This window comes from Dendropsophus ebraccatus, chromosome 2 (assembly GCF_027789765.1).
Source record: "Dendropsophus ebraccatus isolate aDenEbr1 chromosome 2, aDenEbr1.pat, whole genome shotgun sequence".
NCBI lineage: Eukaryota > Metazoa > Chordata > Amphibia > Anura > Hylidae > Dendropsophus > Dendropsophus ebraccatus.
This window is the reverse complement of record NC_091455.1, coordinates 170,159,213-170,173,955: the sequence shown is the minus strand read 5'-3', so window position 1 is coordinate 170,173,955 and position 14,743 is coordinate 170,159,213. Positions and strand designations below refer to the sequence as shown.

Genomic DNA, 14,743 nt, shown 5'->3' with positions numbered 1-14,743 from the left:
AAAAAAAAAAAATCTTTATAAGCATTTCCTGTAATAAGTGTATATTGGTGATTTGTATAACTTTTGGGGGACAATACAATAGTTTAATAAAAAAAAAATTGCCAGACGTCTCCTTTAAGTTATATAGTGATAACAAAACATGTAACATCAGTTCCAAACAATGAAACCATAAAAAGAGCGGGGTAAGCAGGTAAAACATAACATAAGCAGGCATGAAATAAGTTATTGTGAAAAAGATCTAATGTGAAAAATAAAGGCTGTGTTTCCATGAAGACCACAATTCTTGAAAAGTCTTAATGGAATTATTGCTATAGGCTATAGCTTCCTCATATTTATAGGATGTAATTATCTCTTTTTTTTACTGACATTAGGTATGGTGGGGGATTTCCAATATCTGGTTAGTGTTAATTTGGCAATTGTAATTTTACAAAACAAAATATGATGTATTGGTGGGATAAGTAAGACCTACTGAGGTCGCCCACACAGGTGGAAGTTGTAGGAAACATGTTATTTAGTCTCATTGATGTGTAGTACCTTTGCAGTCTTGATTTTTTTTATAGCATCCACATGGATTACCCAATATTCAGTTGTATCATAGAGTTACAATTTATCACAACTGTATGCATGGTGGTGGTCTCCTTCTGACCCACCCTGGTTGAAAATTTAAATACAACTATTAAAACCATCCTCCCCCCCCCCCCCCCAAGCCTTACTCTATGCATATTTATGGCATATACCCTCCCCTAAAGTATTTTCAACCACCGCATCTGGGACAAGACGTAATATTATTTTGCCTCATACTCCGTTGGAAATGATCCAAGTAGCATGACCTAAAACTGATTTGTCCAGATGGGTAAACAGAGGTTTAACAGCATTGAATCATATTTTGTGAGGGTGTTCTTCGTACTTATTTGGATTTGCAAAATAAATATAATCTTCCAAAAGAAGATCTAAATTTTCGAATATAAGGCACTTCTTACTATCACTAGAACCAAAAGGTAAAAAACATTATTAGTTTATTGGACAAACTAACGATTTTTAAACCTATAAGACCCTATGCCAAATGGATCTCGGAATTGCATAAATATCCACTTCATGCTGCACTCATAGAACAGTATTGACAGACTCTCTGATATGTGTGTACACAGTAGTTTTGGAGAAATTGCAGCTAAAGAGTTTGTCCAGGGACATAAAATTTTTTCATTCTTTTGGGAGTGGTGTAAAAAAACAAAAAAAAGTCATGCTCACCTCCCTACAACAGCTCATGGGCTCATGTCATTGGTGTTCATAACTTTTTCTTGTTTCCAAGAGGAGCCATCTTAACTGCCTGCTCAGCCAATCACTAGATGGAGCAATATGCCACCTCAGCCAATCATTGGACGAAAAGGCTATTCTTGGAAGTAGGTGACAAACAGGGACCTGATAATAACAGACAGGGAGCTTTTGGGGAATTGGAGAAGGTTTTTTTCCCCCCTCTTACAACTACCCTAGTCAAATATAAATAAAAATGTCTATTTAATTTATTTGCAGTGCAATACCATCACTGTGAGTCTAAAGTATTCATGAGATACAGGCAACCCCCATGAGATGGACAACATTCGCCCTATACTTAGTAAGGTACAGGTATTTTCTCTAAATGAGTAACCAGTTAACTTTCAGGCACTCATAATGGAACTGATGGCATCATATACATGCAGATAACAAATAATGAAACCATCATGTAAATATAATGATAATTTTTGGTTAACCTATATATTTATTAAGTAATGGGTGGGGTTATTGTAAATGATCATTGTAGCTCTCCACGTCTAATGTAGCCTGGCCATATGCACCATACAAAAAAACTTGTCAAATGGCTATTTAAGTAAATGGGAACTCTGATTAATCACATAAATATTTGTAGCAGGACTAGCTAGTAGAATTAGCCAGAAATCAATGACCTAATTGACTATCCATCTCTTCCTTCCACTTTAACCTCTCAGCTGCAGTTACGTAATTCATGTTTACATGAATAATAAGAAGGCAAGGTTTAGAACATAACATAATGGATTTGGAAACTGGACACAGACACTTGTTCTTACTCTATAATAGGGGAATATTCAAATATTTTTTAAATTAACTGCTCTGTCAGGCTTCATAGGCAAACAGTGATTTCAAGACCTGTCACGAACCTCTAAAATTGTAATTGAGTTTTTAATATGAAGGCAAAATAATAATTGAGTGCAGTGGTGCACATATATGTATGTATGAAGCATCACATGATGTTAATAATATATAAATTGCTCCCCTTCATGTTCCCCAGGTAGCTGTCTATGCTTCATTGAGGCTTTTAGGCTTGTATTCCACATCTCGCACTGATGAGGGATAAAATACAGTTGTATATCCATCAGAATAAATATAAGGTTAGAAAAAGTCAATTCTGGATGCAGAATTAACTGCAGGATAGAAAAGAACCAACACTTGTTTCAAGATGTGATAGAGCTGATTACATGAAATAGTTTTTTTTAGTTGTCCAGTGAAAGGCGTTACAGTGATCAAGTAGGGTAAACAGAAGGAATGGAGGCAGATGTAAATAGTTTGCTATTAGAATAAGGTATTAGGCAATAGGTGTGGACCCACTGTGCTACCCAACCAGTTTGGGCCAAACTCAGGAGTGGACTTTAATTATCCTATAGGTTTTCATTCTTTATCCCACTCCAGGATTAACTGCCAGAGGGAACCAAGTTGCTTGCCAAAAGTGGTCGTGGTGTGGATTGTGGCTATACTAGTAGACGAAGAGACACCAGTGTGTGGGACCAAAGGGTCCATCATAACCCGGTCTGGGTCAAGGCTTAAATTGGGTATAGGCAAAGTGAGTGGCAGAGGAACAAGGTCCGGAACAGGAGAACTGGTACTTTACACAGGGGTAAAAGCAGATCGATCAGGAAAAATAGGTATACAAGGATCGGGGAATACAGCACACCTTTGCTATGGACACAGAGAAGCACAATATCGCTCAACATCACAAAATGATCACTGATCTTGGGGAGACCAGCTAAAGAAGACACTGTGGTTCGCTCATAAAATCGCTCAACACAGTGAAAACCTAGGTGTATACTTAGCAGCTGTGCCGCTCAGGGGGTGCATACTCTAAACTAAATAGTTTGCAACAAGGCAAAAGCGTTAGGCCTGTGATACTTAGTTTTTCTTTTATAGTCTGTGTAGAGAGTGGTTATCCAGTGACGTCTGTGTGTTGCCTTCTTTTTTAAAAAAAATCTTTAATGTGTTGTTTGTGCCATTATCAGGAGGATTTAACACGGCTTTAAGGTTCTGTTGTTTCTAACTTTTCATTTGGAAACTGGTTTGATGTTAAAATTGAAGTTGGCAACTGATAAAGATGATTAGAGCTGGAATGAATATGCCTTTGGGAACCATAATATTATACTGAAATGAGCATTGAGAATAATTGTAGTAGCTGCGGCTGATTGATGGGAGGTAATAAAGATTACAGATAAATGACAGTGATCACACTTTATTCAGAGAAAAGGTAACAATATCCTCACTTAACGGTATAGTGAAAATCAAGAAATTGATCCTTCTTCAGGTTAGTAGTTCAAAACATAGTCATTTTAAGACGTCCACTTAGCAACACCTCTTTTAATCCTGTTCCCAGGGCAGAGCTGAACACTTACAGCTACATTTACATTTATTTCAGTTGCTCATCATTTGCAAGATCTCTGTTTGCTGTTCACGGCTTTCCTTTTAAAGGTGACCTTTCATAATTGTCGGCCAAACCGTTATCCCTCCCCTCTTCCCCATACACAAAAAGTTTAACACAAATGTTCATGTGTTCTCTACGGGATGGAAAAGGGTATACCACAGCCACACTGCTTTGCCATCGACTTATCCCTCCAAGAACATTAGAAATGTATCATACCTGACACTTTTCCCTTCGACACCATCTGTCGGTGGAGGGTTTTGAAGCCCCCATACACCTTATATTATCAGCTGAACCTTCTTTCATGGCTGACTTCAATATAAAGTGTATAGTTAAGGGCCCGTTCCTACTGAGCAAAACAGGCAGAAATTCCAAGCAGAACCAGCGTTGCGGACTCCCCTTGGAATCCTGTCTGCCTCACTGTCTCAATGTAATGTCTCGCTTGTCTCCGCCTTCCGCCGCTCAAAGAATTCACGTCAATTCTATGAGCGGAGAGTGGAGGTTGCGCGAGACATCACATTGAGACACTGAGGCAGATGGAATTCAGAGCGGAGTCTATAGTGAAGGTTCCGCTTAGAATTACTGCCTGTTTTGTGCAGTGTGAATGGGCACTTAAGGTGCACACTTTGAAAATACCCTAACTCTAGAGGCTAAACATCCCTTCAGACCTAATCTTATAGCTTAGAGTTTGCCACAATATATCCAGTCTAGACCAGTTTCTCAACTGCTTAAGTCCTTAAGTGCCCCAAACAGGTCATGTTTTCAGGATTTCATTAGTATGCTGATGGATTGCTGATTTAAAGGACAACTCCGGTGAAAAGCTTTTTTCCAGTAATTGAAACACATAACAAAGTTATATAAATTTGTAATATGCTTCAATAACCTATCTGCCCCCCTTCCCTATCTTTTCCTCCCTCAATCCCTACCAGGAAGTGAAGTAAACTCATTCTTGCCTAATGACTGTTGACCCCAGGCTTTTCTGTGGCAGCCATTTTGTGACAATGACATCATCAAGAGGGACGTGGGTCTAAGCCCTGTTAAGCCAGCCTCTCTTTGTCAGATGACTCAGGTTGCTCAGCTGTAATTAGCTGAGCAAGCTGTAAGCCATCTAACAGTTCTACAGAGTCAATTAGACATCACAGGAGACAAAGTGCATCATGGGAAACCCCAAACCAGGAAGTGAAGAAAAAATGAAGACACCAACTGGAGGCTCAGTTCAGTTATTATTACTAATTTTTTTTTTTATCAGCGCCAGAGTTGTCCTTTAACCCCTTAACGACATAGGGCGTATATTTACGCCCTGATGCCGTTAGGAACGTTCAGAGCCGTATGCCGTTAGGAACGTTCCAAGATGGCGCCGTCCCCGGCTCGGCACTCGTTTACTTCCGGCTGCAGCAGCCGGAAGTAAACGAGTGCCTATCTCATGGATCTCTGCAGCATATCTATGCTGCAGAGATCTCTATGAGAGATCAAAGTGTATATACTAGAAGTCCCCCAGGGGGGCTTCTAGTATAAGTGTAAAAGAAAAAAAAAAGTTGTTAATAGTAAAAAGCCCCCTCCCCTAATAAAAGTCTGAATCACCCCCCTTTTCCCAGGTTATTAATAAAAGTAAACAAATAAATAAATAAATAAACATGTTTGCTATCGCCGCGTGCGTAATCGCCTGAACTATTAATTAATCACATTCCTGATCTCGCACGGTAAACGGCGTCAGCGCAAAAAAATCCCAAAGTGCAAAATTGCGCATTTTTGGTCGCATCAAATCCAGAAAAATTGTAATAAAAAGCGATCAAAAAGTCGTATATGCGCAATCAAGGTACCGATAGAAATAACACATCATGGCGCAAAAAATGACACCTGACACAGCCCCATAGACCAAAGGATAAAAGCGCTATAAGCCTGGGAATGGAGCGATTTTAAGTGACGTATATTTGTTGACAATGGTTTGAATTTTATACAGGCCATCAGATACAATATAAGTTATACATGTTACATATCGTTTTAATCGTAACGACTTGAGGAACATGCATAACAAGTCAGTTTTACCCCAGGGCGAATGGCGTAAAAACACATTACCCCCAAATAAACAAAATGCGTTTTGTTTTTTTTCAATTTCACCACACTTTGAATTTTTTTCTGGTTTCGCAGTGTACTTTATGCAAAAATTCAGCATGTCATTGCAAAGTACAATTAGTGACGCAAAAAATAAGGGCTCATGCGGGTTTCTAGGTGGAAAAATGCAAGTGCTATGGCCTTTTAAGCACAAGGAGGAAAAAACTAAAACGCAAAAATCGAAATTGGCTCTGTCCTTAAAGAGAACCAATCATGGCCGAAATTTAAAAATTTTTTTTTTGCTAATAAGCTGTAAATTCATATTTTATTAATATTTGTAATTGGAATTATTTCATTTTACTCCCGTGATTTTACAATATACACATTCTCTTTTCCTGTCTCGCGCCGGCTCTTTTTAAAAGAGCCGGCGCGAGACAGGAAGCTCCCGGCATGCCGAGCGGCGGGAAGGGCTCCCATGAGCCATTGCCGCCGCTCTGTAAATACACAGTGATCCCGCGCTATACAGCGCGAGATCACTGTGTATGTCTACTCTAACTGGGCCTATTAGTATGTCCCTGAAGATACAGACTGCCTGTGCAGTCTGCATCTTATGCGTTTACCTAATCCTGTATAGCGGAGCAGTAAGGGCGGGGGCGGCCATCTTGATGACGTCACTGGTGCGTTCCAGCGCTGGAACGCAAGGGACGTAATCAAGATGGCGTCCGGCTTAGCTCACCGCTACAGAGGACCGGGTAAAGTATAAGATACAGACTGCACAGGCAGTCTGTATCTTCAGAAATAAACTACATGAAGATACAGACTGCCTTTGCAGTCTGTATCTTATACTTTACCCAGTCCTCTGTAGCGGTGCAGTAAAGCTGGGCGCCATCTTGATTACGTCCCTTGCGTTCCAACGCTGGAACGCATCACTGTGACGTCATCAAGATGGCCGCCCCCGTTCTTACTGCTCCGCTTTACAGGATTAGGTAAAAGCATAAGATACAGACTGCACAGGCAGTCTGTATCTTCAGGAATAGACTTAGGGACAGATAATCTTTTATTATAGGGACAGTTAATTTTAGGTGATTGGTCCTCTTTAAGGGGTTAAGATGGTGTTCACATCTGCATTGTAGGTTCCAGGTAGATATGCCATTGTGGATTCTGTAAGAACAGCGCAACATGATTTAATCTTTGTCATATGTTCTACCTTTTTTTTTTTTTTTTTTTTTAAATTATGGACAGGATAGGGATGTTATAGCCTCTCGTGTCACTCCCAGTCATCCTAGTCTGTACGCTCCAGCGAGCAGGTCTCTAATTCTGTAATTTTATTTTAATGTATTTATTGTATAATTTAATATAAATATAACCTGTATTGTACATATATATATATATATATATATATATATATATATATATGTATATATATATATATATATATATATATATATATAAAAAAGCGCTGCAGAACCTGGTGTAAAGGACATTGACATCACTATTGAAGTCCATGAGGAATGGGAGTTGACTGGTGCTAATTGGGTTCAGATAGGTGCTAATGGTTATATAAAAATAAAAATTTAAGTGCAGTTTTCTCCTGTTAAAATCATGCTACAGCCATTATAGTGGTATTCCTATCCAATAATATGATAGCATATGACTAGAATATTTATAACATTTTCATTGGTTGGGGTCTTGCTCTGGGATCCATGCTAATCCCCAAAAGCAAAGGAACAGAAATCCCTTCTGCAGGTCTTCTTGTCCCAGCTGCCTGCTTCTATAAAGCGATACAACTCCTCTTCATTAACGTAAATCATTACAGGAGGATTGGTGGGGGGGTCCCATTAGTCGGACCCCAGCTGATGAGCAAGTGATATCGGGTTATTACTTTCTATTGTGAACGAACCCCTGGGTGAAAGTCTGCAAGTAGCAAAAGGGGCTCCATCTTGCAAATAGGACAATCTACTAGATATATTATTAAAATTCTAGGCCATGATGGTAGAAAAATACCATACTGGTTTCATACGGTATGTCATTGCTTTGCGAATATTGCATCTCTGACCTTCTGTGTGATAACATTTACCATTGAAAAGTTTCTTGATTATATATAGTTTCTGGTTTTATTTATGAACAAAGTGAGATAGTGGATAGCTGGCACTACACCACACTGCAACGGGGATGTGGAACATTTAGCATAGCACAGATATACAGCAAAACTGATTAAAGGCCTTGTGGGGTTCTCTGCAGAATAAGCACGAGTAATACAGTGTGTATACTGAGCAAAGAAGAAGCGTCACTCACCAGGATTCAGCAGAAGGTATTCTTTACTGTAATCGCTGTTTGTTCTGCGTTTACGGCGTTTCATGACCTGATGAAGCGCCTCTGAGCACGAGGACACGTCCACATCTTTTTTGGTCATTTGACAGATGTTTTTTGTTTTTTTTTTGTACGGGTGTCATTTCATGCCAAAATAATGGGTGTTATTTCAAATGGCCATTATTCTAAAAACAATGACCATTGTTTCCAAATAAGAGCTGCTGTTTGGGTGCAAAATGACATCTGCCCAAAAAAAACAAAAAACAAAACAAAACGTGTGGACGTGGCCTAAGGCTGTAAGGGAAACATCATGAAACGCTCATAAAAAGCCTATAATGTATATATTTACTGAATGCCTACAAGTGGTATCTATCACCCATACTTTTTTTTTTCTCTCTTTGCCAAAGTACACTCATGTGGCCTCCTTCTGACGCATGGCTGCGTATGGAGACATATAGCTTGTACAGGCTGAGGACTGTTTCATACAAGCATATTATAGGCATATTTTTGTGTTTGTACTATGGCAAACTGTCCGGGTCATAAAACTGGCGGTCACTTGTGTGAAACATGGCATTATTAGCAGTCTCTATCCACTACCAGTTACATAGTTACATAGTTAGGCTGGGTTTACACTACGTATATTTTAGTCAGTATTGTGGTCCTCATATTGCAACCAAAACCAGGAGTGGATTAAAAACATAGAAAGGATCTGTTCACACAATGTTAAAAATTGAGTGGATGGCCGCCATATAACAGTAAATAACGACCATTATTTCAATATAACAGCAGCAGTTGTTTTAAAATAACAGCAAATATTTGGCATTAAATGGCGGCATCCACTCAATTTCAACATTGTGTGGACAGAGCCTTTCTGTGTTTTTAATCCACTCCTGGTTTTGGTTGCAATATGAGGACCACCATACTGACTGAAATATACGTAGTGTGAACCCAGCCTTAATAAGTCATCAAGTTCAACAGTATAACCCTACTGTGTTGATCCAGAGGAAGGCTAAAACCTTCATGAGGGAGAAAAATCCCTTCCTAACTTCAAATATGGCAATTAGCTATGACAACATCATGTGGCAGAGAGTTCCATAGTCTCACTGCTCTTACAGAAAAGAATCCACATCTTTGCTGGTGATTAAACATTCTTTCCTCTAGACATAGAGGATGCCCCCTTGTCATGATTATAGGTCTAGGAGTAAAAAGATCACTAGAAAGATCTCTGTACTGTCCATTCATATATTCGTACATTGTGATCAGATCTCCGCTAAGACGTCTTTTTTTTCTAACCTAAATAGCCCCAAGCTTGATAACCTTTCTTGGTACTACAACCCACCCATTCCTTCAATGACTCTGGCCTCCCTGCTCTGCACCCACTCCAGCTCAGACATGTAATTATTTAAAATATTTTCCCAGCATATGCAATAAGGCTAAATGTTATGTTTCTTTGGGTACTATTCTCCTATCCACACCCACTCATGCTGTAAAGTCTAATCTGCCTATTCTGTACATTAAGGTAGGCGACTATATACAGCACTATGCAACTCTTATTATCATAAAAATCTGTGTACAAATCAACCCCATAGGTGCCGGAAGTATATGCACCGTAAATGGAGGTCAGGTTTATGAGGAAAATAAGCCAGATCATTTACATTTCACGTAAAGGTTGAAACATACAAGAACCAGCACTGTGTCACTGCAATAAAAATGAACACTGTAAAACTCTTAAAGAGGGTTGTCCAGGATTGGAAAAACATGGAGACTTTCTTCCAAAAATAGCGTCACACTTGTCTTCGGTTTGAGGTTAATTTTGTAGCTCTATTTCTTTGAAGTGAATGGAGCTGAATTTCAATACCACACACAACCTAGGGAAAGGGGTGGTGCTGTTTTTGCAATAAAGTAGGTGTTTTTTTTCAAGACCTGGATAAACCCTTTAAGAAGCCCATACAGTTTCAGTAGCTGCTAGATAGCTTAGGATCCTATTAGACTAAATTATTCTTTGTTTTCTCTGATTAACGATAAACGAACGCAAAGGAGCTGAAATCGCTCACCATTATACACAGAATGATAGTTGTTAGATCGTTATTGCAATCGTTCGTATACGCTATACTACCTCTACACCGATTATATGGTCAGCTTAAAAGATGGAAGTAACTACACAAAACTTTTTGTTTGTCGTTTAATGATTGCCTGTATACACACAGAAAGATTATTGCTTACATTTTTTTGCGCAATAATGTTTAGGTGTTAAAGGGCCCTTAGTTCTCTGGAGATTAAAAGGATTGGACATTCGATTTTTAAAGGCCACATGCTCATCTCTAATAACAGCATGCATAGAGATATTGTGCCCCAGGAGTCATTATTTTTTAGTAGGATCCGTGGCACGTAAAGAGACTCCGTCAGCAGGTTTATGGTGTCCTATCTAAGGGTAGCATAAACTAGTGACTGAGAAGCTGAACAGAATGATGTATCACTTACAGTGTTTTGTGCAGCTGATTCAGAGAAATCCCCATGAATAATCCTCTCCATTATGTGCATGAGCCCAGTAGTCCTGAATATTCATGAGAAGCAGAAAACACTGTCCACCAGCTGCTGATTGGCAGTTATCTATCCATGCTGTGTATAGGCAGGCAGTCAACTGTCAATCAGCAGCTGGAAGGTGGGGGGAGGTAGGTGGAAAGAATCCTATTCTCCTGCATATCAGGAGAACAGCTGAACAAAATACACCAATCTATTCAGCATATTTATCACTAGTTTATCCTGCCCTCATTTAAGGCAGCATAAACCTAGTGACAAATTCCCAAAGTATTTAATGACGGGACTATGATTGCAGACAGGACCTTCCTGTCATCTATGACAAGGGTTAGTTGATTTGATACATGCACACACCCGATACACTGTAACCTAAAAAGACACAAACTGTTCGTTTCTGTCTAATCATGGTAAGGAAATAACTCAAAGAGACCTTTCTTGTGAGCTTGTAAGCCCAGTAGTTTTCTTCACAGCAGGACCCTTTTTGATCCTCAGTTGAACTGCTCAGGAGCCATGCTGCTAATATAAACAGGGTCACACCACACCGCTGTGCTATAAATCTACACAACGACAAAGAAGTCCCGGCATAACATGATGTTGCGGCTGGGTAAAAAGCCTGGCCATGTCTTTTATTAGCGCTTTTGTTGTATGTTTTTTTTTCTTCATTTTCATTAATACTTATATTTATTTGTACTTGTTATTTATATGTTGATTTTTTATAAAAAAAAAACAACAATGTATTCAATCTATACCTATTATTTGGACAAACTACTGATCTGTCATAACAGTAGAGGTAGACTGGTAGAATGCAGAAGTGTGCTGCTGCTTGCCCAGTGCACCTTCATCTTAGCTCTATGGGACTTTTGGCAATTTTGTATAACAAGGTCCCATAGATGTCCATCATACCCATGTACCACATTTTATCAGAGTGAACATGAAAGGACACAGCGTGTGCAGCCAAGCACTTCTGCTCCTTTATTCAGGTGATTGGTGGGATGTAAACTGGACATCTGGACCCCACCAATGTAAACTGGACATCTCCCTATGATTTTTCAGGAAGTTTTCCGAATAGTAATTCTTTAGCTGACTTATTATAGGAACATTTAAGGATTGGGAAATGCACCACCCAAGTGTAGGTTTTATTAAATGTGGTATCCCACCATAGGTGTTACTAGTATGTTACACCCCTTGCAAAAGCCTGTACTTCAAGTAACTGTGGTAATAAAGTAGTACCTAAGTTTTACCACAAGATGTCCCTATTTTATGTAACTGTACTTGTATTTTGCACAGCTGCAGGTAACTAAAGGGTTATTGTTGTATTCTGTGCACCAATGAGAACTCTCTCTTCTTCTCTGCCTATGTCTATGCTCCTTTCTTTCTATGCTTTCTTCTCCACCACTCACAGGGGATATTTCACCTCCTGTAGGAAGTTATCACATGGGGAGAGAAAGTATATATCCACTCTTAGTCATTCTTAGTCTGGTTGTTGAGCAGAGAAGACGCAAAACAAGTTGGTCCCTGCTGTGGTCCAGCTGGGCCCCGACTTTGCCAGGCCCCCACTCCAGAACTAGTCCGCAGTCTTAGTCAATGTCAGTAGTGCGGTCTGGTCGGTGGTAGTGAACAGACGCACATGGGAGATGAGACACCAGTTTCTTGAAAGCAGCACTTATACACACTATGCAGTGTTAAGTCAGAGAAACCCAACCCACGCCGAGAACAAGTCTTAAAGTGAAGGAGAGTATCCTGATAACAAGAGGAACCGATCCGGATAGAGCAAAGTTGCTAGAAGCCTACATACTCTATCTTGCAGCGCGGGTGTAACCAGGAAATATTGGTCACTCTGCTCAACCGAGGTCACTGGGTCTGGAGCTTGTCACCTTCATAGGACGGGTCACCTGACACTGGTGGGCAAAAGGTGGTATAGCGACAAAGGTCGAAACACGGGCACAAGTAAACTTCTATTTTCAAGTCTTCATTATTCTACTACTTCTTCTTCTTCAAAAGTTCTGTCAGAGCACATGACTGCTTGGGTTGGGACTCTCACTACCTACTCCTCTCTACTACTATGAACCTGCAGTACAAACTTCTCTTTACAACTTGGGACTCTCAGCCCACACTTCTCTCCCCTACTCTGAACTTGAAGCACAAACTCCTCTCAACTGTTCTGGACTCTCAGTACAAACTCCTCTCTACTACTCTAAAGGTTATCAGCACAGATTCTGTTTCGTCAAGTCTACAGTCTATCAGTTGCTGTATAAAGTATTTCTACAGTAAAGAAGATTTATTTATTATAACTGGAATCAGTGATTATTACTCAGGCACATACACAGTAGATACTACATCCTTGGGTCATCTCCCCTTTCTGTGGGTGTCAGTATTGATAGTCCGGGTGGGTTGCGGCTTCACTCCGGATCACCGTTATAAGTACCCAAGGGACCCCCTCGCAGCCCAACAGGTCACCAACCATAGGGGAAAGGGTATAGCTTGCCACTCTAAAATAAAAGCAGGTGTGCCTCCATACCTGTGTGCCCACCTGGCACTGGCATCACAACAGTATACTATCTGGCTGAGCTATATCTCGATCAACCACCACAGTAGTGGTGTCACACAGTACCATCTGGCTCACAGAAGTGCACCACATAAACACCTTAATTAACCTCTTCTATGTTCATTTTAAGTTCTTTTAATTTGCTGGAACATGATTCTTTATCTTGTTTTTAGAATTTAAAGGGAATATTTCAGCTCTATATCATACTTAGAGAAGCAGATAGCTGATATTGATATGTCTCTTTGCTGATGACTGCAAAGTTATAAAATCATGTTTTCCGTTCAAACTCAAGTGTTGTAGAAGCCATGCTGTGCGGCAACATGCATACCTCCTCCCACCTCCCTCTTGATGGACAGGTTTGGGTTTTCAACACTCATTCTTGTACATCAGTCATGCAGGGCGGGGAGAGGGATGAAGTGGTGCATGACCTGTGAGCTTAGAAGAAAAAGATGATTTTTATAACTTTATAAACCACCTTCATATAAGAAACAGGTATCATTTGTTTAATCTCCTTTTTAGCTACCTTGACTACAGTTCTGAACATTTATGGAGTTGTCAGATTCCCTTTAAAGGAGTACTGTATGAATCTGAAACACTTGGATATGCATAGTGCATTGCCTAAGGGTATCAGATTTTAGAAGAAAGTAAGGCTGGGTTCACACATTTTATTTAATCAACATTTTCAGCCAAAACCAATACTGAGCCCAAAACACAGAAAAAGTTACAAATCTTTATATTGTATAATTACCATTATATTTTTGCTATGTGTTGGTTCCACTAATGGTTTTGGCTAAAATAGACCATAATACCATGTGTAAATCCAGCCTTAGGCCATGTTCACTCAGTGTATTTTTTAAGACAAAAACAGACGTTGTTGGCGATTAAAACGGCCGTACTTGTCTCAAAGTAATGAACTGTATTGAACTTTGTGTTCATACCTTATCTTGAACAACGGCCATTTTTTGGTACAGCCGTGGAAATAATTGCCATGTCAAGTATTTCCGGCCACTAGAGTGTGAACAATGCCCATTGTTCTACTCTGTTCACACAATGTATGGCCGTTTTGACGGACGTACATTGCAGAGTTCAATGGTGATTTAAATTACAGGCACACACAACTGTGTCCGCATTCTAAATAAGATAAAATTATGTCAAACTGTGGCTATTATTTTAACATAGCGTGAACATAGCCGTAGGATAGATTCCTGGCAGATTTTGTGCCACAATGTGTCATACACTGCCACTTTTATGACAGGTGGCAATGACAGTGGATAACATTGCAAATTTGCTATAAATTTGTGGACCAGATATCTGAAAGCATGACAGCCCATGGATGTGTCCTGGGGTTGGCTGGAAATAATGTAAATATAAAAGTATGTTTGCACAGACAGATTTATCTGACAGATTTTTGAAGCCAAAGCCAGGAGCTACAAACTGAGAACAGGTCATAACTAGAGATGAGCGAACCGGGTTCGGGTTCGAGTCCATCCGAACCCGATCATTCGGCATTTGATTAGCTGGGGCTGCTGAAGTTGGATGAGGCTGTAAGGTTGTCTGGAAAACATGAATACAGCCAATGACTATATCCATGATTTCCACAT

General features: G+C 39.8%; 1 protein-coding gene across 2 annotated transcripts in view; it reads left to right on the top strand.

The window, feature by feature from the left end:
• Positions 1 to 14,743, top strand: part of PLCL2 (phospholipase C like 2) — a 149,969-nt gene that overhangs the window by 119,582 nt on the left and 15,644 nt on the right. The window lies entirely within an intron of this gene.